The sequence below is a fragment of the Fukomys damarensis genome, unplaced genomic scaffold (genome assembly GCF_012274545.1).
Source record: "Fukomys damarensis isolate Sample0158 unplaced genomic scaffold, DMR_v1.0_HiC HiC_scaffold_26, whole genome shotgun sequence".
Lineage (NCBI taxonomy): Eukaryota > Metazoa > Chordata > Mammalia > Rodentia > Bathyergidae > Fukomys > Fukomys damarensis.
This window is the reverse complement of record NW_022900938.1, coordinates 7,296,639-7,322,657: the sequence shown is the minus strand read 5'-3', so window position 1 is coordinate 7,322,657 and position 26,019 is coordinate 7,296,639. Positions and strand designations below refer to the sequence as shown.

Sequence of the window (26,019 nt, the reverse complement as noted above, 5' to 3'; positions counted from 1 at the left end):
CAAATCCAGAACGCCGTGGGCCAACTACTCAGACCATTGGAAGAGTTGCTGCTTGAAAAGAGGGTGGCTGGGGAAACACCTGTTAGGTGAAGAGAGACGAGGAACCACCAACCTCAACAACACAATGCGACCTCCCCTCTTCCTAGCTTTGCAGATCCCTTGTATTCCCTTTCATATGACAGCAAAAGAATAACGGATGTGCTTCTCACCACCTGGAAAGCGTGGGTCTTAGGACTGCTGTATCCGTTCCCCAATTCTCGGCCCTCTCCCTCTCATGCGCAGGGGCATCCTGAGGTGCCAGGTTCGTGGGGTGAATAATAACGTTGGGGCGTAAAGTGCCAGAAACTCAAAGTACAGCCTGCCTGAGGTCGTCACAGATTCTTGGGGTCACAGCATCAAACGCCATGATGGAGACCAGATCATCTCATGACCATTAGCGATAGCTGCAGTTACATATGCTGAGACGAAAGCAATCAAACCTCCTGTCCTGTGCGATGGAAATCACTTGCTGGATGCGGCAAGATGACGCTTCGGAGGTCTAAAAAGAAATTTCCCCTGAACTGTACAGAATATTAATAATTGATCAGAGCACGCTTGCTCTCTATCAACTAAAAGTAGTGGTCATGGGATCAGTGGTCCAAAACACCGACCCCAGGTCATCAGGCTCTTCTGTTTAAAATTCAGAACACGCTCATAAACGTGTGTGTATATCCGTCCAGCTTCATTTGACTGATAGTCATTTGCGCTGTCAGAGTTACTCTGCTGTCTTTTTACAAATTCCACATGGATGGGTTTCTTAGTGAATCATCGCTCGACATGGAACAATTCCAAGTTAGTGACAGTTATTAAATATCCTTAAACCTTACACAGGATATTAGGGCATAAAACAAATATAATTGTATAAAAGACTTTAATTTGCCTAGATCAGGGATGGCTTCTTTCTCCTTTCCACTTTCCTTCCCCTCCCCCAGTCCCTTTGAGAATGTTATAAAGAGTCATGATTCCCTTCAGAAAAAGATATAAACATGAGGATAAAATAGCCCACACTTTCAGAGGTGTAGCTCCTCCCCTGCGGCTGACTGTGTCTTCCAAAGGTGGACGTGGTGATAGCGTCTTTGGTGGTGTCACTTCTACTTCTGCTCTTCTGTCCAGAGGAGGAGTCTAATTCTTCTCCTCATATTTTGGGGTAGTGACTAGTAAACCAGATTGTAAGAATGCAGTAGAAGTTTTTTTCCCTCTTTTTGAGAGGGAGTTACCAGAAATAGAACCTAGGACCTTGTACCTTTTTGGCAGATGGCAGAACCACTGAGCTAAATCCATGGCCCAGTAGAAGTTCTACTGTGGGACTTCCAAAGTTAGATCATGATAAGCTTTGCAGCTTCTGCCGGGGGCCTTTAGAACACTCGCTCTTGGGTCCCGTCCTCTTAGGGTAGAGCTGCCATATTGGAAGGGTTGTAAACTACACGGAGAGTGCCACTTGGTCAGCCTGGTGAACACACTTAGAGCTCACAGTCAGCAGGCAGCAGCAGTGTGAAGGAACCTTCTTGGGTGGTCTTGGAGACACCAGATTTTAGCCAGTATCTACTGCGGCTATGCGAAGGACCCATCTGAGAACTTCTCACCTAAATGAAGTTAACCTGATGACCGTGAGAGCTAATACCAAATTGTTGTCTCAAGACATGAAGTTTTGGGCTTCTTTGTTACAGGGAGACAGAAGGTGACAGCCACCGACTCCTGCTGGGGACCACTGCTCTTCATGACTTGAGCAAAGGAAAAAAGCAAATAAATCTCAGTGAAAAATTCTTGGGCCCAGTAGTATCTGCACACCTTATAAAAATGGTTACTTAAGTTTTTACAGTGTTTAGGTAGGTGCTAATCTGAGGGGTGTTGACTTTTTCATTCATTTTCAAGTCAAGAGTACAACTGACTACTTGGATGTACACGTGCACGTGATTCTTTCAAACACCTAGGTACCATTCTGTGTCGAACTTGGAGGATTCTCAGTAAATACTGCAGAAAGCCGTGCTGTATCTTGTCTCCTCTTTTTTCTCCTCCCTTTTCTCTTTTTAAAAAATTGCTTGCTCTTTCTGTTATCCAAGGATAACCTTTAAAAGATATATTGGCACGTTTGCAGTACACGATGATTATATCCCTCATGGGGAGTCTTCCTGTCTCGTTCTTTCCCTCTTGTCCCCTCTCTGCCCTGTTCACATGCACAAATAAGCCACATACATTACTATTTTCTTGGTCAGTATTTCAATCTACTTGCCCCCATGTAGTCACCTAATGTAGCTTACCTAGATTTTAATGCCAGATAACATGGAAAAGTAAAACAATGTGTCATATCCTTTGACCCAGAAATTCTTCTCTTAGACACTTTTTCCTTAGCAATCAAATGTGAGCTTAGATAAAGATTTAGTTACCACGGGCTGGGCATTTAGCTCAGTTGTTCAGGTGCCTGCTTCAAAAGCATGAGGACTCGAGTTTGAAGCCTGGTACCAAAAAAAAAAAAAAAAAAAGCTGGATGTGGTGGCGCACACCTGTAATCCCAGCACTTGGGAGGCTGAGGCAGGAGGATTGCTGTGAGTTTGAGATCAGCCTGAGCTACATACATAGTGAGTTCCAGGTCAGTCTCAACTGCATAGTGAGACCCTGTCTCAAAAAAAAAAAAAAAGCTGGATGTGGTGGCGCACACCTGTAATCCCAGCACTTGGGAGGCTGAGGCAGGAGGATTGCTGTGAGTTTGAGATCAGCCTGAGCTACATACATAGTGAGTTCCAGGTCAGTCTCAACTGCATAGTGAGACCCTGTCTCAAAAAAAAAAAAAAAAAGAAAAAGATTTAGTTACCAAGATGACTACCACAACCTTACATGTAACAAGAAACTCCTGGAAATAACCTGCGTGCCCCAGTGAGGAGCTTTGTATATGATGGTAGTCTCATGTTACAGAATACTATGCAATAAGTAATATTAGAATAATCTGTTCCTGTTGGTGTGGCAAGATGTCCGGGATATAGTGCTACATGCAAAACGATCATATTGCAAAACTCTAGATATAATGAAATATTTTAATAAACAACAAAACATATAGCTGTGTGTTTAGAGAAAACACTAGGATTTTATACTACGCTGTTACCATAGGCTATCTCTGGGTCGTCAAATATAGGCTGCTTCTCAGTTGCTGTCCTCAGAATTTATAGTTTGTATTGATCACTTTTGCAGTACATCACTTTCTATAGCTTTTATTTAAAATTTGCTGAGGAAGTAGGTTATAACTGACTTTACCCTACCTCAGGCAAAATGGTTACTTCACTATGTGTGGTGATGTAGTAATTCATTTGATTATTGTAAACATTTAGCATTGTATTCATTCATCAAATCGACAACATGCCCTTTGCATACACATGACTTTATCTGTCAATTAAACATTTCAAAAAATTTTATAGGAAAGGAAAACTTCACAAAATAAAATAGCCTAGATGGGAATCCCACACTTACTATTTCTAAATGGTTTTCTTCTTTGTGTGTGAAGAACTAATTGGGTAAATCTTTCAATGACTCCATTGTTTTTATTTATAAAACATTTGCATGAAATTCTGTCCTATTTACTGTACCTGAATCACTTCTATCATTTAAGGCTCACTTGCTTCATATATTATTTTGCAAAGATTCCTAAATAATTTTTACACATATGTATGGTATATCTTCCACTACTCTGTAAACTCCTTGCTTATCCCCTTTTCTTTAGACTGTGCCATCTGATATGATCAATAAATAGCCAATGCTTTGCTGCTTCCAGAGATTGCCAAACTATGGCTACAGATCAATCAAATTTGACCAAACTCTAAGCTGTGAATAGTTTCAACATTTAAAAAAATTAAAATGAGAACAGCATTTTATAACTCATAAACAACATTTTACAACTCATAAAAATTAACTTGAAATTCAAATTTCAGTGCTTGTTTTCGAAGTATTACTGGAAGGCAGATACATTCTTTTGTTTACCTGTGGTCTGTGGCTATTTTCATACTACACCATCAAGACTGCCACGTAGACTCTAAGGCCAGCAAAGCTTAAATGTTTACTGGCTGGCTCATTGCAGAAAATTTGTTTTCCAGCTCCTGACTTAGCATGTTAAGCGTCAGAAGCATCAGAAACATTCTTTTGGAAGCATTTGCCGTGTGGAGAGCCTTTTGTAGCATGGTGTACGACAGGCTGCACGATTGTTCTCAAGTTCTCTCTGCATCTCTGCGGCGAGATTATCTATTCATAGGCCTCATGCCTGTGACACTGAGGTTTCACCCACGGACGTAGCACGCGTCCCGGTGACTTTAGGCTTGGTCATGACGTGCTTTGGCCAACAAAATATCAGAAGATGTGGTCTGAGTGGGGTATTAAATGTGCTTGCAGAGTTGGCCTGGGTTCCTGAGCTTCTGATCCACCACACGGTAGCAGCCATCTGTTCTTTGACCCGGCGGCCCCAGCAGCGCAGACCTGAGCTTGAAGGCGGCGGCGTCCAGCCTCACAGGATGTTTGCCGACGAGAGTCCCTGAGGTTTGCGGATTGTTTGTTACTCCAAGTCTTGACTAATACTGTGGGATTCTTCGCGCATTGCTAATGGTGACATCTGTGTAGCTCTCCTACACTAAAAATATAATAACTGGAAATCTCATTAGGCTTAGAAGTTACCTGGGTTATGCCAGGTAACCTGTAAATGTAATATATTTATAGTGCATTAAGCATGCAGTCATAAATTTGAGAAGGGTCTGTCTATCTTTTCCACAGAGCTATTCTAATGCCTTGAAATCACATTTTCAGTGGACTTATTGTCCAATATTAGGAAAGCTACTTGATTGCTGTTAAAATGAATGAGCTGAACTTGCATGCTTCTTGGTCCTCCATTCCTCTTTCGTTTGATGCATTGTGTGACATATGATTGTAGGTATTGCAAGTCTTTCTAGTTTTGCTTGTAAAATGGAAATCATTTGTTGGTGTAAAACTACGTTGCAGTATCGTATATAGCACTTCTCAGTAGTACTTACCCTGAGTATTTAAAATCTGATGGGTGTTAGTGGAGGTACATAACTTCTTTGTTTTGTTTTGTTTTGGTACTGAGGATCAAACTCAGGACCTTGCACTTGCAAGGCAGGTGCATTGCCACTGAGCCAATCCCAGGCCCCTGGAGGTACATAACTTCTTTACAGCAAGGTTTCCTAACAGCGGCACTCATAGTAAACGTTCTGGGCTAGACTGTTCCCGCTGTGGGGACCTACGTGGGCCTTACCCTGGAGAGCAGTGTCCCTGGCTTCTGCACATCAGATGCAGTCAGTCGCGCCTCACCAAGGCCCATTCCCCCCAACCACGCAGTTAGACCATCAAAAATGTCTTCAGACTGGGGATTTGGCTCAGTGGTTCTGCCACCTGCCTCCTCATAAGCACAAGGACCCGAGTTCGATCCCCGGTACAAAAAAAAGAAAAAAAAAATGTCTTCAGATGTTTCCAAATGTCCTGTGGGAGACGAAATTGTCTGGGGTGCTGTGCTTTTTCCAGAGATCCTTTCCAGGATCTTGTCCTGCCCAGAGAATTGGACAGGAAACACATGCAAGGTTCTATATTTATTAAAGGTATTAAAGGAGGGAAAGAACTGTGCTATGCACAGTGAATGTGGGCCACTGAAAGAGCTTACAGTGACTATGAGGTTAACGGCAGCCATCTTTTATATCCTCAGGCTGACGTCAGATCTAGGCCGTCCTACCAAAAGCCTGCTTAATCTCATGCCAGAAGACTGAAGATAGCAGTCTCTGATTGGTGCCAGGTGCCCTGGCGCTCCTTGATTGACAGGTCACACCCATTTGTTGAACTAGCTGGCTACACCCTAATCTCCTGCATCAAAATATCCACCATTTGAGAATCACTGCCTTAAGGAGAGAATTCTAATACAGTGGTTTCCATACCTGGTTACAGATCACAGTAATCTAGTAAGCTCTGCTTTTTACATTTTTTGTTTTATTTTGAAATCACTTCAAAATTACTGAAAAATTATAGGGACCATACCCAGAACTCTCTTGTAGCATTTGGCAATTTTTGGTGGATGTGTTGATTGCTTTTCTACATAAACACTGTTCTGAATTATTTGGGAGTAAATTGAATACAATACAGGATGCCCTTTACTCCTAAATATTCGCAGTATACATCATTGTTTCCAGAAAAAGGATATTCCCTTACATAATCCTGGTGTGGTTAGCAAAACTAGAAAATTTAATATTAAAACAATGGTTACCTAACCCATGGTTTAGAGTCAAGACTGCTAATTATCACAGAATTTATGACAATTGTTCCATGGTCCAGTATCATTGAGGAATACACACTGTGTTTTGTTGTCACACCTTCTTTATCATCTTTAGAACAGTTCCTCGGCCTTTTGTTATTTTTGATCACCTCCATGTTTTTTAGGCATGCAGGCCGGATATCCTGTACAATGGCTGTTTAGGTTCGTCTGATATTTCCTCACGATGAGAGTGGTGTTACACAATTTTATCACGGACACGAGGGAACAAGGCAATGTAGTGAACACGTCAGCACATCTCAGGAGCCCGCAGATAATGTTTAATTCCTCTTTGAGTAATGTTAACACTGCCCTTTGGTCTAGGTGGTGTCTTAGTTTCCTAAGGCTGTCATAACAAGTTACCAGGAGAGGGGTGGCTTAAAACAATGGGGTTGTTTTTTCCTCAGTAGGGAGGTCAGAAGTTCAAAATCAAGGGATGGCCAAAGCCTTAACTCCAGAAGGAGTGTGTAGGAGCGAATCCTTTGTGCCTTCCAGCTCCCGGTGGCTGTCAGCATCCTGTGGCTCTGTTCCTCCAAGCCCTGCCTTCATCTTAACACAGCTACACGCATCTCTCGGTCCACATCTTCCTTTCTGTCGCTTCCAAAGGAATTTGCTGTTAGGTTTAGGATGCACCTGAGAAATTCAAGATGATCTTGCCACAAGATTCTTAGCTTAATTGTATCTGCAGAGATCCTTTTGTGAATGTGGCCACAACCGCAGACCCTGGGGCTGAGACCTGTGTGTATTATTTGGGGCCACCATTCAACCCACTATAGGTGGTGTTTGCTAGGGTTTTTCACTGTGAAGTTATTTTCCTTTGTTGTTAAGAGGAGATACTCAGACACTATGTAAAAGACTCTCACCCATTCATCTTAGCATCTATTGGTGAGTTTTGCCCAATTTGTGGTTTTCTAATTCCATCATTCCCTCTATAGTAGGGGCCAAACTGCTGTTTCTTTCCCTCTGTCTTTCCCTTCCTTACCTAGCCATATACCGATTCTCATTTTATTTAACGGAGTATAATCTATTATTGTTTTTATATTCAAATTTTCCCACATTCAGTCAACAAGGGAACCCTCATGAGTCATTTGACATAATCCCTATCATCCTTCAAGCACATTTTTCCTTTCTGTTATGACAACGTAGTCTCAGTTTATATTTTCTCCACCACAGTTCTGCAATCAGCCATTTTACCAATAAGTTTTATTTCTTTTAGTGGGCATAGTATTTAAAACCAAAATTTGGGCCAGGGATTTAGGTCAGCAGCACAGTACCTGCCTGGCAAGCTTGAGGTCCTGAGTTCAATTCCTGGTACACAAACAAAAAACAAAAAAAACAAAAAACACCACCAAGATGAGAGTATGATGAAGAGCTTTTTATATAAAAATTGTGAGCCCCATTTTCAGAGATTATAATTCACAAGTCCTGGGATAGGGCGCAGAAGGGGTGTGTGTGTGTGTGTGTGTGTGTGTGTGTGTGTGTGTGTGTAAGGTGGGTGTGTGTGTGTGTGTGTGTGTGTGTGTGTGTGTGTGTGCATAAATTCCAGATAGTTCTGTTATAGAGCATTACAAGGACTAGTGCTTTATGTCTTTAAACCATTGTTTATTTTACACAAATTTGTCAAGAACACCTTTTCATCGAATGAGGCAAACAACTGCCTTATATTTTACTTATTGGAGACCTGAGTACCAAACAAGATAAAACTGAAAGCATAAGTACGGACCAGAATGGATGATAGGTGTTGTGATGCAGCACGAAAATGTTCAAATGGGAAGAGGAACAAGAAAGAGGGGAGAGGGAAGGGAAGGAAAGGAGAAGAAACAAAGAATAGAAGAAAAAATGGAAAGAAAGCTTTTGTAACTAAGGGAAGGAAGAAGGGTTGAGGGTATAGGAGGGGAATGGGGAACAAACACAGAACCAAGATATATTATGTACAGGTAGAAATTCCCTCCGATGAATGGGATCATTATGTATGATCAAAAGACTACCAATAAAATTAATTAAAAATCCTGCAATGTCTGACACAGCGGATGAGATACCAGCTGTCACTGATAGATGTCTACAATAGGAAATGTGTTCTACAGTGTAAAATAATCATTGCTTTAAAAATCAAATTAAGTTAGATTCAAGTCTGCAAATAATCACAATCTCGGTTTTAAAAGAAAGTAGGATTTGTACTTTTAGATTTTGTTCCTCTCACTATAATCTCTCTGTCTCTCTCACACTAAAGAATACATCATTTTGTAGTAAAGGGCACAGGGAATCACAGATTTTCACAATGGAATAGAAAAATAATCTGCTTCAATATCTGTTGCTTGGCTATCTTCAATAACAGATAACTCAGAGAAGGAAGAAAATTACTTCAGTGAGGCCAACTATACTATTGAATAACAATAGCACATTTGGTATTGAGCATGAAAATGCATTTTTCCCATATAAAACTTAGGTTGATCTTTTTTCTTAGAAAAACAAAGGAGCATTCCAAGGAACTAAACTACATATATTCAGAAAGAATTTCTTATGTTATCATCTGATCAGTGTATACGCTGAAACACTGTGACTATAACTTTGCCCAAGAAAGAGAAACAGATCGCACTTCTTCTTTCAGAGCGCAGCATTTCCTCCCCTAAAGATCACTAAGGTGCCTTAGAAAAGGTCTCCCATGGGAATGAGAACTATAATTCACAGTATTTACAAAGAATATAATCGTGGACTGTCGGGGTGTACTGGAAATTTCAGGCATTATCTTGATTTTTAAGAATAACGAAACTAAAGTTCAGAGATATGAGGTAACTGCCATGGCCACATACCTAAGAAATGACAAAGCAGGGACTACAGAGCAGTCGGAATAGGTGAGGTTATGACCCAGTAACAAGCAGGCCCTGGTCCCAGGCACTAATAACCATGGCGCAGCTCCCGCTGTGAGTTGTGAGCAGGTTGTGTCTCTTCTCCCTTTCAGCCTCATTCTTGAATCCAGGCTGAAACAGGGCTCCATTTGGAGTCGTAGCAGAGGGGGAAGGAACACGGCAGCCACATGTGAGCTCTGAATACTTCTGTCTTAGTGAAGGAGCAAAATTGATGGGTGACATCGATTGCACTGTTTCACAGCCATATCACAGCTTGGTGCTGAACAGCAGTATTTCTCATTTTGACGGTCAGAGTAAGACTCGATGTTAGAGGTGGAAAGGAGTGATCCTCCCATGGGAGGAGCAGAAATGTCTGCGAGCGATAACAGACCTACCGCAAATTGTTGTGCAGGTGGTAGAATTAAACTGGGTCTGGCTTTGCTGTCCACTGACCTCCGTGAATGTTTCACACCTATCCATTTAGAGGGAAGCAAAGGCTTGATCGGCAAAGAGTTGACCTTGCTTTTTCTTCAACAAACAGGAAGCGAAGGCAGCCATTTTTCTACCTGAGGGACTGAGTGTGACAAAAGCTGATAAATGCAAGATGGAGTCCAGGGAAAATCAGAAAGCCATACACAAAGCCTGATCCTAGCAGGTGCTTTTGATTAAGCCTCTGTGCCTTCTGGACCATACAACGAGGAAGCCTGCAGAATCAGCAGTGATCGGACTGCGTCAACCACAGGCCACCGTTCTAGATACCCACACGTGTGCCTCTGGTCCTATTTATTGTGCTAGGTTAGAACATCTTGAAGTTTTGCTAGAATAAAAACTTCTGACTTGGAATAATATTTTGAAGTAGTTAGAATAATTATTTAGAGAACAATAGGTTTTAGACGAAAGCTGGAAGGAAGGGAAACTTGCAAATATTCGTAGTAATGAGTCAGAAAGAAACGATATTGAGATAAATCAATAACGACAATAGGCAAAAGTCATCTTTTGGCACTGGGATCCTCCTTTGGCAGGAGCCACTCATGTGGATCAGTTTGACTGTTGAGCTCAGAGTTGCCATGGAGGGGTCCGGGTCTTTAGTGTCCCCAAGCATCTGTTTGTTCCCATACTGGCCTGGCCTGCTCGCTGGCCTCTGATGGTTCTGTCTCTGTCCATCTTCCCCCCTGGAACCCCACAGCTTGAGCCCTTTCCAGCAAACTTGAGATATTTCCCTTGCTAGCTTGAGATTCATTTAGAGTTATATCTATTTGTTATAAATAATTAAAAGGGGTTAATGTGGTTATTCGAGAGTACCGTCCAGGCACTTCTCCAAGTCTATTTATCTTCCTCGGTCTCATTTAGGAGCCGGAAGACTGCAGAACCTCGACTGGATGCTGAGCCTTTGGCCCTGTGAATCTCCACCTGGAGGTGCAGAGCTGGGGGCCGTCGTATCCATTTCTCAGTCTATGACTTCTTGACAACTATATCAACCAAAGCACTTAACCTGTACCGCAGGAGCATTAAAAGCTGAGCCAGACTGTTTACTTAGTGGATTTGAATTCCCAGATTAGGGAGTTGGTCCTTGGTAGCCTGGTTTGGGACAAAGCAGTCTGTACGCAGTGGAGCCTAGAGTGCGCATTGGTGATTTCTGAGCAGCTGGCAAAAAATGAGCTGGATCTCCTGATGGTGAGGGTGGTCAGGCAGAGGCTCTGACAGCTTCTCAGACACTGGGAGTGTGGGTCGCCCGGAAGTGAGAGGAACTGGGTGTCAAGGACTGATCATTTCCAGCAAATATTATCCCCTTTCCCTCTTAGTCAGACAAAATGCAAGCCCTGCCTGCAGTCCCTACAGAACCAGTGCATAAATGAGCAACTGGCATCCTCACTGACTAAAATGACTAATTACTTAACAGATAGCTTTGGCTAAATTCCATCCAAAGAATCTGGAGAAGTGAGGATTTATCATTTTAGGATACCAATTTTAAAATGTTTTTAATATTTCAACCAGTGATTTTAGCATTGTTATAGAAACTGCTGCAGAATCTTCTTTTATTGTCATTCTCTTCCAAAAAAAAAAAAATCCCCAGAACAATGCCAAGAACATTTATTCTCCATAATTCACAGTTGGTTTTATGCCAAAGCTTATTATAGGATTTCATGTTGATACTTGATCTTGAATAAGTAATGTAGACCAACATATCCTTATTCCTCTCCAGCAAGTCACCCAAGGGACTCGTTTGCCGAGGTGTTGCCTCTCAGATCATCTGTTTCCCAGAATGGAGGCTTCCTGAGGACAGGGCTGGCCAGAACGTCTCCTGGGTAAGTAGATAATAAGCACCAATGCATTTCCTGTGTTCCTATAAATGCTGAAGAACAGGTCATAATAATAAATAAATGTATTTCGTGGGGTAAAATAACTTGCATAAAGTTCCCACTTAACAAAATAAGTGCTTAGCACTTAAACAGGGTGTATAGGTAGTTAAACAGAGAGACACGAATCGGAGAGGTTTGTAGCATGTTTTCTGTTTTCAGAGCTCCCTAGTTGCGGTATAAAATGAAGATTTTCTTTAGGTTTTCACTTCGCGGTCCCCAATTTCCCCATGCGACCCCGCACTAATGGGCTAATCGGGCCCTTGAGCTTTCTGAAATAGCCCTGCCACCTCGTGGAGATGGGAGGCCCTGGCTTTCGGTTCCCATTTCGTAATAGCCCTGTGCGCATCAAGTCTGGCAGGACACCAATTGCTGTTGGCCGCTGGAGGAGGTCTGCGTGGGGGCCTGGCTGTGAGAGGAGCTCTGCAGGCGGAGAGGCGAGAGGTCAGCCTGGGTAGGTTGCAGGAGGGCTGCTCTGCGAGCTGAGGGTGCAGCCTCGGGCCGGGAGTGACCCGCTAGGAGCCCCATGGACCTGTACCCCTGCCCATCTCTGAGAGAGCCAGTGACCTCCCAATGTGCTCCTGGCTTCTCAAGCCCCTTGCGTGCCCAAGGAGCATTTCATGGAGGGAAAGAGGGAGGCAGAATCCCCTGGAATTGCCTGGTCCACAGAGAAAAGCAGCCACATCACATGGCAGTTACCCAGAGCTCAGAGGCTGAGGTCTTGCACTGGTTTATTTCTGAATTAAAACTTAGCAGTGGAAATTCTCTTGACATGTTTGCTTTAATCAGTTTTGTGTACAGTGCTCAGAATTGCACTCATTTATGCCCCATGGATGTTATGAGGATTAGTAAATGCTTTTAAAATGTGGGCAAATCAAAATTATTTCAACTTGAGTGAAGGGCTCTTAGAAGTACAGGCAGATGTAACTGCATGTGTGCAACACTAAGGAATTTTTCTTCTTTTTTCTCCTCTCTGCTAAAACTTTAAAAACCTAAGCCATAGACCATGTTTTCAATCCTAGACTATGTAAGCCTAGTTATTTATCTCAGAAACAATGATCATATGAGACTTAGTAATTCCATGAAGACACCCAGTCCTGAGGGAAATAGACCCTTTGTCTATTTGAAGCTGAGTGTGTCTACTGCCATAGTGACAGCTTTACACAGAAAAGCAAGGAGGTGCCTTAAATCAGGGGATTCCCCCCCGCACCCCATTGGGAATCTTTCCTCAGCTCCAAAACTAGGCTTACTGACTCATTCACTTATCATGGAAAATTTCAATTACTAAAATTCTGTGGCTGTTTTCAAATGTCTGAACTGCCAGATCGAATGGATGTTCAGAAGCTGTGGTTTAGCAAGTACCTAAGGTTCTGAGATGAAACCAGAAAACCACTCGACAGGTGAACAGGGAATCGCGCTCTGTGAGTTGGTATAAATCTACCCAGAAAGTTCAGACTGAGAGAAACCTAGGTCAGGCGGAAGTTCAAGGTTCGGGTGAATCACCTCAATTTGATCACATCCTAGCTAGCTGAACCTCATGTGACATTATGAAATACATATTCCAAAAAATAAAAAGGCGAATAACCAATGGCCTGAAAAGAAACTGCCTGAGCTTTAAGAAAGGTGAGTCCTTTGGAGAGAATGACAGTGGGTGAGGTGACATCATGTAATGACTTCTACATGAGAATTCAGTTTTAAAAGGGGGTATCCTTTTGGTATAACACTTGAATTTTATAAAGTCAAAAGCATTGCATAGAATAGACATGGACATTCCCCAAATCAAAATATGAGACTTCGGAAAACAAACATTAACTCTAAAAAAGAGAGGGAATAAAAAAAAAAGGAATCACTTACCTGAAAAATCCTTGAGGTCCAGAAGTATTTTGTAAATTAGGACATCTAGATCTTGAAGTGTTGATGAGGTAAACATACCAACTTCTGCGTAAGACACCAGCAGGGGCTGGGCAACTCCCCGTAATGAGACAAACTGACATTGTTGTAGTGAAATGTGTGGATGTTCATAATGATTGTGACCAGTTCAGACTGAAAATAACCTCAAATCAGTTTAGGGCAGTTTTGTTGCCAAACGATGCTTAAGGCTGCTCAGGTTTTGATGTCAAATGAGTTACAAAATGTCTGTCATTTATCAAATCTATTGTCTTCAAAATTGGTGGAAAAGAGACAAAGAATCTATACTGTTTTGTGCAATAGCTTATAGTCTCTCTCTCTCCTCCCTCCTCTCTATGCGCCCCCCCTTCTGAGTAAAGCTGAAGACATGCACTATCCAAAACAATAAAATAAGAAGTAAATAGTTGGATTAAGGAGTAGAGGAGCTACAGCAAGTTACTAAAGTAAATATAGAAATATTTGAGAACATATGACTTACAGCAAAATATACTTTATATTTTTCAATAAAAACAGTAAGCTGAGTGCATGGAAAGTTTGACTTGAGATAGAGCGTGATAGTGATTCTTGTGGAATGTTGCATAAATACAGGTGATCAGGATAAACTTTCACACGATAATGGGATGAGAAATTGAAACAGGGAATAATGTCATCCTCGCAGGATGTGTAGCAATAAGAGGTATGCTAAAAGAAACACTTCAGACAAATTAAATTTAACAAAATTTATTTGAGCCAAGAACAACGTCAAGTAGGCAGCACTGAGAACCAGAAGAGGTGTGGAGAGCTCTCACTGGTAGTGTGAGCAATGGACATTTATGACCCAACATAAGGGTAAGCAGAGCTAACATCTGACTGGCTACAGAGAGGTCTAGGGCAATGAATTGGCTGCCCGTGATTGGCTGCAACTTGGCTCTTTGTTATACTCCTAAGTTAGCCTTGGTCTCTTTGTAGTTTGTCATTTATGAACTCAAAGTAGGGAGGCAACCTCAGGCTAATGACCTTATGTTTTTTTAATGGTATGATTATGTGACAGACGGTTGAAAATGGGTAAAGAGTAAGGGATTTGGCATCAGTTAATAGATTCCTGAGTTCAAATCCTGACTTCTCTGCTTGCATAGCTTATCATACATAGTTTACTCATACGGAAAGTGGAAGAATTATAGGGTTGTTGGAAGGCACAATTAAAAAAATCTGTAAAGCACAGCATGCTTGCTACATAGTGCAAGCAAGCAAGGAAGGAAGAAATGAAGGAAAGAAGGAGAGAAGGAAGGAAGAAAAGAATTGAACTGTCTTACTAATAACGGTAAAGGTACTGCTAATCCCACTCATTCTGTGTGTGTGGTTAACATTAGTGGTGTCAGTGCAGTACATAGAGATGGATGCTTTCCTCTGCTGGCAGTGTGTTTTGGAGGATCAACTGGCTGTTTCGGATCTGGAACATTCCTTAGAGGCCTATGCATCACAGGCTTGGTCCTCAGCTTGGTGCTCTTGGTAGGTGGCAGAACTCTGAAGAAGTAGCAGTGTTTAGGTTACTGGGACTGCACCCTTGGAGGAAACAATGGGACCTGGGGCCTTTCCTTTGTCTCTGTTACTTCCTGGCTATGGGATGAATGGTTTTGCTGTGTCACTCACTGTCCGCCATGTTAAGCCGCCTCATCACAGACCCAAAGGTAAGGATGTCAATTGATCATGGACTAACACCTCCAAAATCCTGAGCCAGGAGAAACCTTTTCTATTTGTAAGTTAATTATCTCAGATATGTGCTATATTGAAAGAAAGTTGACTAACACATCATTCTTATGAGAAAAACATGATGGAGTTGTCCTTTGAATAGGAGTCTTGCTTTCACAATACCTTAACATAAGGGAGAGTGTTTTTTTGTTAAGATAACCTTCTCTTTCTGGCCAGTGTCCTGAGCTTTTCACTTCATTTTGTGTGACAGTGAGTTTTAAGTCAACCAACACACAAGTTCTAAGAATTATTTCACACGTAGGTTCAGAAAACTATTTCCTTCTGAAGTAATCTTATTTTTTGCTTGTCATATCTTATAACTCTCATCCTTCCATGTGGTAAATTTTGGGCTTCTTGTTCTTCACCATAAAGCCACATACCTGAAAGATGGCCAGACTTTCCCCTTTGTCACTTTTCTTTCATTTTCACTGCACAATAATTAACATACTTTGTCAAATGTTTTAAATTAAAAGCCAAATAATGTAGATGTGTTTGCACACATGCCTGTATAAAGCAAACAAGTTCAAAAGGAAAATCTGGGAGGAGAATTCATTATCTCAACTTCTGAATTCCACTTTACAGAGAAAATTAATATTAACCACAGGACCATGCTCTTCTGAGTGACTTTTTAGGAATCCACAAATATTCCAACCCTATATGTTAGGGAGGAATTTGTTGTCCCTTAGCAAAAATAAAACATTTCTATTCATACTGTTCTCTGGATTGTTTTTATCCCATTTTAATGATATACCATGATAACATCAGAATATTGCAAATGCAAAATACTTCCATAGTAAGCTGTTGTATTGATTAAGCTTAATTGTGTCAACCTGCTTGGCACAGGAGCCACTTAGGGGATTGATTAGTAAAGCACATTTCTGGGTGTGTCTGGGTGGGTCATGGAAGTGTGACCTCAGGGTTTAGATCTGCCCATATTGCGTCTTCCTCTCTGGCATCAGTCCCCTGCTCTGCTTCCTGTCACCATGAGCCAAGCCTCTTTGCTCCTCCATGCCCTTCTGCCATGATGTTTGTGCCTTGGAGACAGCCAACCATGAATGGAATCTTCTGAAATGGGAGCCAAACGAACCCCCTTCTCTTTTATGTTGTGAATGTCAGATGCTGTGTCCCAGGGATGGGAGTTATGGCAGCTGAGACAGTTGTATTCTTTAAGCATAATTGTTTATAGCCACTGGTTCATTTACTCACTCAAGCGATATCTATTGGTTAGCAAGCTGAGGAAAATATATATGCAGGTCATTATGGGAAATGTAGAATTATAAAGACACATAGTTTTGTTCTGTGGATGCTTTTTATGATCCAAAAAGTTAAATAAGTTGGGGTCACATATAACAATGATAGTCCATAGTATAGAACACATAAATATAGGTGTTAGTACTTCTGAAAGTCAGAGGAAAGTAAGTTAAGTTTCTAAAATGGATGATCAAGAAAGGTTTTAGGACATTTTGAATTTGAATTGGACCAGACAAGATTGGTGAGATTCAAATAATGTACCAGAGGAAAAGAAAAATGCCTTTAACCAAATTTTATAGCACAAACCAGGACATGATTTAAGAAGCATCACTTTATTTCATCAAAATCCAAATGTATTATTTTAAAGCATTTTCATTCCATAGACACTAAAACCAGGTGAGAGATGCATAAGTTAAATCAGGAAAATATATTTCATCAGTTTGACTGGAGTGACAGATGTCCAGAAGGTAGACAGATCTAGGAACCAGAGTAGGAGTCAGATCTGAGGTTCTTAAATGCCAGGACAAATCTAAAATGTACTGTTTTGATTTTTTTTCCAGATCTTTCTTTTTTTTTTCTTATCACAAGCTGTTAGAAATTATATAAAATCAGATAACCTAATCTTGAAACATAAAATCTAGAGTTCTTATTCAGATATCTTTAAAGCCATCAGCCGTGTTAACAGACCCTCCTATTACAGACTGTTGTTTCCATAATGAAACAAACATTTAAAATGTTAGTTTGGCCGTGTATATGTCATGTGCCGGGTACTATGTTAACACCAGGAGACAGCCAGCCTCACGCTGTACAGGTCCTGCTCGCTGGCCTTTCCAGGGGCTTCTCCCACCACCATCATGTCATCAGTGTCCCATTTTGTGGCTATCAACCATTACAACTGAATGTCACTTTCTGCTGCCTTGGTCTTGTCTCTAGTCTGTGGTTACGATTTCCTGCTCACCTTGCTTAACTGGAATCCCCACGTCCTTTCTAAATACTAAGTTAATTTTGCCCACTGTGCTTTTACTTCGAGCAGAACTCCTTACAAGGGAACGTCAGTTTGTTATAGTGTCTCTGTAATTATTTACTAAAATTTTTTTAAAGTTTTGAAATTCCCCTGATGTTGATACAGTTATGGGGGTGGACCTAGATACATATTAAAGATCCTTCACAGAACTGTTATAAACCCATATGAAGAAAAGCTCTGTTTGGGCTTTAGAATTAGACATGTGCTGTGATTCAGCCCTCTAATCTCCCCCAAAGTCCCATGCATTCAGAGTTGGGGCTTTTGGAAAATATTGGATCATGGGGCACCATATACCTTAGTGATTTGGTCCACTGATGAGTTCTTGTGCTGTTGGGAGGACAGGGTGCTCTTGGAGGCAGGCCATGGGGTGATGACCTGGAAAGAGGGATTCTTGGCCCAACTCCTCCCTTCCCTCTCTGCTTCCTGGCTGCCAGGGGGTGAGCACTGTCCCCCTACTATGCCCTTCCACCATGCTGTTCTTCCTTGGAGCCAGCCACCCAAGACCCAATCCTCTGAAACTGTATAAACCTATATCAGTTGTGGATTTGGGTATTTTGTCCAAGCAAGAGGAAGTAGATTGACACAGCACAGCTCTCTGTGTCACACTGAGGATTTCTAGTTGTCTTGAAGAATTGACCCCTCATGTCCCTATCCTCACCCTGTTACTGCTGTGGAAAGTCCCTCTTTATCTCTGCTAATGTGCCTTCTTTTGGAACATACTTTGTCTGATGCTAATGTAACTATCCCAGCTTGTAGTCAGCCTCTGATGTCCCTGTCGTCCCTAACGTCCCTTCCTCCTAGGACACACACTTTTGTGCCCTCCTTACACTGTACCCAAGTTGGTGTGTATGACTAATAAAATATAGCAAAACTGATGATATTTCACTTCTCAGGTTAGGTTATTAGAAAGCATAGCTTCTGTCATAGCCTCCCACACCCTCTTCCTCTAGAAGAAGACATGTCATGCACAGCCCGTGACCACTGGAGAATCCAGGTGACAAGCGCTGTGTCTTCCTGCTGGCCACCATGGAAGTGGACCAAGATGCAGAACTTCGAGACCCAGCCAGCCTGACTCTTAGGTGGACAGAGACCTTGAGTCAGAAATACTCAGCTAAGGGCTGGGGATGTAGCTCAGTAGCACTGTGCCTGCCTGGTAAACACAAGGTCCTGAGTTTGATTCCCTTTACTGGAAAAAACAAAACAAAAACAACTCAGCTAAGCTACTCCAACTCCTGACTCACAGAAAGGATACCATAATGAATTTTTGTTGTCATGATAAATTTGGAGTAATCTGTTATACAGCGATGGATAATTTACACATCTAGATTTCTTTCTATCAGTATTTTCATGGCCTTTTTGAGAATCCCAAGCCTACCCTGAATTTGGTGGTTGGCTAACAGCGCTTGAAAGACTCAAAGGAGGATTATATTCACAGATAATGTTTCTTATGGCAAAGGACACTGAAAACATGGGCAGGAAAGACATTTCACTGGGTGGAGTTCAGGGAGGTCAATGAAACTTTAGTCTTTTCTTCACTGAGGCCACGAAGGATGTGCAGTCTCTAGTGGTGAATTATAGGTACAGGTGCAAGTTACCTCCACTCAAGGAATTCTGCTGGAGTCCCAGTGTCCCAGGCTTTTGGTGTCCTAGGCTTTTGGACTTGCCACGCCAGTCCCAGCTACAGAGGCTGAAGACTCTAAGAATGCAACCTGATGTAGATGGTGAATCTTGACATTTTTGCAAAGCAACTTGACAACCTTGTATTGGCCATGCCCATTGCTTTAGGTGCCACAACCAAATCTTAAACCCCTGACCTCCAAGAACCACATGCTTGAGGCCAGAAGTCAACCAGAGTAATGAATAAACAACCGCATCTGCTTTATTAACATTTTCCTCATAAAAGTTGGCCACGAGCCCTAGCAACTGCCAAATGAATAGACGAACGAGACTTCAGTTCCAGCCTCCAGCCTTTAAGTCTTCCAGGTTAGCTCTCAGATGCCTGAAGATCAGGGAAGCGTCCTGCTCTGTGTTCTGCCAGAATTTCTAACTCATAGAAACCAGAGAAAATAAGAAATGATTGCTGTTTGAAGCTGAGTTTTTGGGTAGTTTGTTATACAGCAATAGATAAATAATACAAGGTAATATTTCTCCAATCTGGCGATTTTTGATTGAATGATCAATGTAAACACTGTGTCTTAGGGTATTGGATTTTGTTGTATTTAATTAAGTGATGTTGGGATTTTGTTTCCTTGCTAGTTAAGTTACAAGAAACAATTAGGACCATCTAGAGAATCACTGTGGTTAGGGCAGGTCCAGGGCTGCCTTTACCTTTGAGATCATTTAGTTCCACTGCTAAGTTAATAACTTTCTTGAGACTATTTTAGGGATTGACAAACATTGTTTAATGGGAAATCATACAATAAATTGTGTAAATCACACCAGTCTCTGTTGCATATATTTCTTTGTTTCTATGGTCCTTTGAACATATGTGAATTATTCTTGACTAGTAAGCTGTCTGAAGACAGTCTGTGGGCTGGTTTGGCCTATGAGGCATGGCTTGTCAGTGCCTCATTGGTCCAAATGCATCAGTGATTTTTAGCTGAAAGGAGCACCAACTATTCCCATCCTCAGATGAGCTCCAACATTTTTCTGCCTACCGAATCTCACTTTCTTTCCCCAGCCTCTCACAGCAAAGACCTGAAAGGACATCTCTGCAGATTCAGAGGACCCTAGCGTCCTCTTCCTCTCTCTCTCTCTCTCTGTGTGTGTGTGTGTGTGTGTGTGTGTGCCATGAATCCAAGCCACCTCACCTTCTTTGAACTCTGGTCTTTCTATTCTCCCAAGGACTGCAGGTTCTGCTTGGCTTCCTCCTTTCCGCATTATCTGTTTGCATGTACTCACTCCCATGCATTGGTTTCTGTCTATATTAAGCATACATTTCTAACAGAAGCTCTTCAGTCCTGTTTAATGTCATTGTTGTTAAACACAGCACCATGTCAGCAGCCATGAGCTTCCTCATCTACCCCAGCAGCTAAAGCTGTGTCGATGACTGCAGACTCTCAGGATTCCCAGTGGTTCTCAGTCCAATTTTAACCCCCTGTGGAATGAATCCTCCTCTCAGCATCCCTGGTAGTGAACAAGTGCTTTCGAGGGACATTCCATACTTTTTAAGAGAGCCCTTGTTGCACAGCAGTAATCATCAGAAAATGCACTTAAAGTGAGCTAAAATATAACTTCTCATCATACTGATTTTCAGTTTTTATTGAGTTTGGGTGCATCCTGAATCTAGGAGTCCTGCTCTCATGGGCTGTTTGTTCCAGTTCCTCTTAACCCTTGTCCCATGTCTTCGAAACTGCAAACGCGTATTACAGCCATGCTGTGTGACAGGCTCTGTGCCGGTGCTGGGGCTGCAGAGATGACACAAGGAGACTATGTGGGGTCCTCAGGTGCCTTCCAGTTTGGTGGGAGAAGTAGAGAGGCGGCGCATAAGTGTGCACACGTGTGACATACGGTGTGACCATGGTGTGAAGAAGCATGGTGGAGAGATTTGTGGGGGGTTTAACTTTAGGGGAAGGAATTATTTTGCATTGTTCAACCTCAGATTTTTGTGGAGCCAGAAGCTTATGTACTTAGGGGAAGCTCTCTTTAAGAAAGAAATAAAAATGATAGCTCAGAAATTAGGCATAGGGCTTACAAGAGGCACTGGAATGGGCATTACATTAGTTTCAGGTAAATGGGGTGCAGGACCACATGTTGGTAACGCTATTGGGAGATTATCTGTATTGTGCAGAACTTGGACTCAATAGACCTTGAAGTCCTCTCTAAATGCAAAACTTGTGTGCTCCACACCCTCCACACTGTCTCGGCTTAGATGTGAGGTTTGTATAGGGTGCAGTTAGAGCCTTGGTCATCTTCACCCAGAAGCTGACTTATATGGATTTCCCAATAGTCAAGGGATGCTTGGTGCTAGGTTTTGTGTTTGTATGGGCTGGGAGGTGTCTCTTCTAGGCTGGGAATTCAATGAATTACCCAGGGAAATCCCAGTTCCCACCCCTAGTCAATAGTTCGTTCTAGCACTTAGGTCCCAAGGCACTGAGTCAGAATTGAACGGTGTAGTGTGCCAAAGCTAGGATTTGGTTCCCATGCCAGTACAGGTGTATGTAGAGGACCCCTCAGCAACGACCCAGACACTGCAGCTCCGCCTGCCCTGTTCTGCTCCCCTCACACCCCATTGCTCTGTGCAGAGGAGGCCCCGGAAAGCGGACAGATGTTCCAGCACGTGGCCGATGTCTCCACTGCATGCGTGCATGGTGCATGATGGTCTACACCGTCTGCAACACTGTCAGGGGGAGGGAGCTGTATTACAGACCAAGGTTCCTGTCCCACAATGGAAACAAAGACCAGAGCCGCCAGGGTCCCCAAAGCCAGCCATGCTCTGACATTATCACAGAACAGGAAAAATGCTACCCACACCCCGTGTTGACAGCTGTGCTGGGAATGAGCGCTCCTGCTTCCCAGGGTAGCTGTCGGGGCACATTATCAAGCTCTTAGCAAACTTCAGTGCAAGCTCAGGGTCATGTGGCTGAGGTTCTTGCTCATCTTTCTGGTCACCAGAGATGCAAAGCCAGGTGAGTGTGCGAGGTCGAGTCTGCCGATGCCTGGCTGTACTCCTTTGCCGTTGTTCCTCCCGTTGTCTGTTGGGCCTCGGAGTCGCTGGCTTCTCTGCCAGGTCCCTGCCCTGACTCGCAGGCTCTTGGGTTTGGAGCCGTTGTGTTCGTACTGAGTGCTCGCTGCCCATGGGCTTGGCTATGCCAAGTTTGGAGCCCTTGGCTCTTTTGGAGTCATCTGCACGGGACACTGCTGGGCCCCGGGTCACAGTCCTGGGTTCACAGGCAGATTCCGTCTGAGTGCACCACACCAGTCAGGCATCCATGGTAGCCAGGACTGCAGGAGATCATTGACTTCTGAAGATTCTGACTTTAGTTTTTTTTTCTACATTAACACCTAGGAATAGTTAAAAAAAAAAAAACTGGGAGAGGGGAGAAAACCCATATTTTTGTTATTGGTGTATTCTTAGAAACTACCTCCTCTTCTAAGGAGACAGGAAAAGTTTAGGGCTAGAAAGGAAAATTAAAAAAAAAACAAAAAACCCTGAGGATAAGTGAAGGCTTGGAACTGCCCCATCGTGCATCCCCCACCCCTCCCAGACTTCTGGTATCTTTGTTCTGTGCCCCGCGGGGGCCCAGGACAGTTCTGTTTCCCACAGGGGCTCTGGAGTCATCGTTGATCGAGTCTGCTCATGAACTCAGCTCCCATTGCTGAGGAATTTCCCAAATGCTGATAGTGCTCATAAATGCGAAACCACTGAGGTGCTGACAAAAGCTGCAGCTTAGGGAGAAGCAGGATCCTCCCTGCACAGACTCTGCAACAAATGTAAACGAGCTGCTGGTCTGGTCCCCCAAACTGCCGCGGGCCAGGATGCTCAGCCGCCTGAGCAGGAAGACGCCTCTCTGTTCAGGCAGATGTGCGACCGCAGCAGGAAATGACTTCAGAGCCACAGCAGCTAAAAAGGACAGAACTGTGCTGTCAGTTATGAGGACAGCGGGCCCAACGACACTCCTGGATTGGCAGCGCTGGGTCACGGTACTCTCAAACACTTAGAAGGCCGTGGAAATGTCCTGTTAGCTATCGGTAAGACTGGGCATTTAAAGGAGACCACTACTGTGATTAGAGTGATTCACCTATGCGAATCAAGACTTTCCCAGTTCTTCGGCAGGGGTTATTTCTGCCCATGACAGACAGGATCCTGCCTGGAAGTCAGGACTTTGCTGTGATCACACACCGTGGCCCGGCCCCTCCCGTCACAGTGGTCCCCAGGGTTGGACTCGGCTCCAGGGAGGTGTCGCAAGCAGTCCCTGGGACCCACCAGCAGCTTTCGGAGATGCTCGTCAGACAATGTGAGTTCAAGCCTCCCTCCCGGTGGCACGCAGTGAGTCACTGTTTCAGGAGCTTCATCGTGCTCTACAGAGTGCGTGCGAACGCCTGGCACTGGCTTTTGTGCACGTGGTTAAAAGCAGTGATATAGTCTGTGGGAAGGTTTTAGAGGCACCATGACTTTTCTGCTGCCGTTGTTCCCGTCATGGTCCACTTGGAGCCCACATGTGGCCGGGTCCCCCTCTGCCCAGAGCTCTGCACCCCAACCAGTGCGCTGTGTGCTCAGCCTCGCCTTCCTCCAAGTCACCTCCTGGGCCACTTTCTTTCTGTCTCGGACGGCTGTCCGTGAAGGTGCCTTGGTCCTCCAGCAGGACCGTGAGCTGGATTCCCACAGCTGCCTTCCCCAGTCCGTCAGGCCAGCCTGTTGCTACCCCATCCTAGCAGGATGAAGCCTAATGCTGTTTGTGCTTGTTCTCTGCTTGCTAAGCCTTCTGGCTCTTTTCCAGTGCTGTGGCACCTTCCTGAGAGGGGACCTCAGGGTGGTAGGGAGGGGAGGCTCCCGCTCCCTTGTCACTATCGCAAACTGCACAGTGGCCATTACTACCCAAATGTACTGCAGGGGCTCCAGATCCCGCTGGTCTCAGCTCAGGGACAGCGTAGACAGCTGTTCTGCCAGGGACAGCACAGTGCAGCCCCTCACATCCCCTCCTCTTGTTCAAGGCAGCCTGTAGCACCTGTCACCCCACTGCTAGCTCTCTGTACCGTCCCCCACCCCAAGGGCCGCACAGATGTTGACAAACCCAAAAGAGTGCTAAGTCCAGAAGTTTCCGGCAAGGTCACTCCTAGGAGTCCAGTTCTCAGTGCTCAGCATTAGCGGGTCCCATGGGTGGACTTAACATTATGCTGTGGAAAGAAGTGAGACACCCAAGAGAACTACATAGTGTAAGATTCTACTTATCTGAAATCTCCATGAAAGGCAAGTCTGTAAGACAGAGAAAGCACGATAGCAACTGTTTGGGGACTGAGGTAGGAACAGGGATTGACCATAAATGGACCAAAGGGATCTTATGGTTTCTTTTGATTTTTAAGATAGGGTCTTGATATGTAGTTCAGGCTGGGCTTAAACTCACAGTGGTTCTCCTGCCTCAGCCTCCCGAGTGCTTGGATTACAGGAGTGCGCCACCATGCCCTGCTAAGAGGGGTCTTCTTTAGGGTGATGGGAACTCGGCAAATTTTAAACTGTAAATTTACTTAAAAAATCACTCACATGGGTGAATTTATTGGCATGTTATTTTATACATCCACCAAGGTTTTTAAGAACAACACCACAGATGAAGGCCTTGGTTAATTCTCTTTGGCAGCAGTGTTCTTTGTCTGATTACAAATCCTGAAGGGGCTCGTGTCACCCCGCCAAGTCCTTTTCAAACATTATTACTAGGAGTAGGTGAGGAGATTGAGCAACTACGCTGACAGAGGAGAAGGAGGCAAACCTCAGACTGTTTTCCCAGACCTCTTCAGGAGTGGGCGCGCTGGGCACACGATCTGCAGGGCCATCATGGGTTTCGGTGCAGTTATGTCCTGGGCCTCCGCATTTTGGTCTTGTGGTTTCGGGAGCCACATGGCATGGAAAGAGCTACAGCATGCTGACCCTTGGAGACAAAGACATGTTCAACTGGATCCTATCTCACCTTAGAGGGTGAGATCATGTCTTTCCAAAAGACAAACTTTTCAGACCCTGCCCCTCCCGAAGGCTGGGAACCCACAGGGAATCTTCTGATATTTAGCCTTTGAAAAATACTCTAAATGTAGATCCAAAGCAGCCAACAATAAGGTGGGTGGTAAGGAGCCCCTGATAGCCTCTCTGCTCCAGCGAGAAAGCAGTGCTCTAGGTTTTACCTGGCAAACTGGCAAGCGGGCTTGATGAGACTGTGCAGTGTTCCAGTTTGGCACACTTAGAAAACTAGGGCCTGACTGTCTGCACTGGGCGTGGCTTAACTTGCACCATGTGGGCCATGTTCTGCCCAGAGGCTGTTTTGCTCAGGGGCCTGATTCCCCTGCCACGTCACCCTGGCTGCCTTTCACGTCCTTGGACTCTTCTGGGTACATCCGGATAAACCTTTAAGAAGGTGTACCCACTTTTCCTTTTTTTTTTTGGTACCAGGGATTGAACTCGGGTCCTTGCGCTTGCAAGGCAGGCCGCGGAACCGCTGAGCTAAATCCCCGGCCCTACTTTTCCTTTTTAAAGTCACTTTTTAAAAATTGTGTTAAGAACGTGTAACATGAGGCCGATCCTCCTGACTATATTTAAGAGCATGATACGGTGTCGTTAACTACCAGGCACGATATTATGCACTCGGTCCCCAGACTTCTTCTCAGATAACTGAAACTCCACCCCATTGAACAGCAGCACCCTGTTTCCCCAGCCCCAGCCCTTGGCGGCCACCATTCTGCTTTCTGTTTCTGAGTTCGACTGTCTTCAGAGCTTCATATAATGGGATCATGCAGCATTTAGCCTTTTGTCGCTGGCGTATTTCTCTTAGCATAATATCTTTCACGTCCATCCATCTCATCCCAAATGGTTAAGATCACCCTCTTTTTAATGCGAAACGATGTTGCTTTGTATGCATCAACTGTGGTTTCTCTGTC

General features: G+C 43.7%; 1 protein-coding gene across 1 annotated transcript in view; it reads left to right on the top strand.

The window, feature by feature from the left end:
• Positions 1-11,374: 11,374 nt before the first annotated feature.
• Positions 11,375-26,019, top strand: part of Nabp1 (nucleic acid binding protein 1) — a 75,147-nt gene continuing 60,502 nt past the window's right edge. Inside the window, exon 1 of the mRNA XM_010636879.3 lies at positions 11,375-11,477. The gene's annotated coding sequence lies outside the window, so the exon portion shown is untranslated. The remainder of the gene's footprint in view (positions 11,478-26,019) is intronic.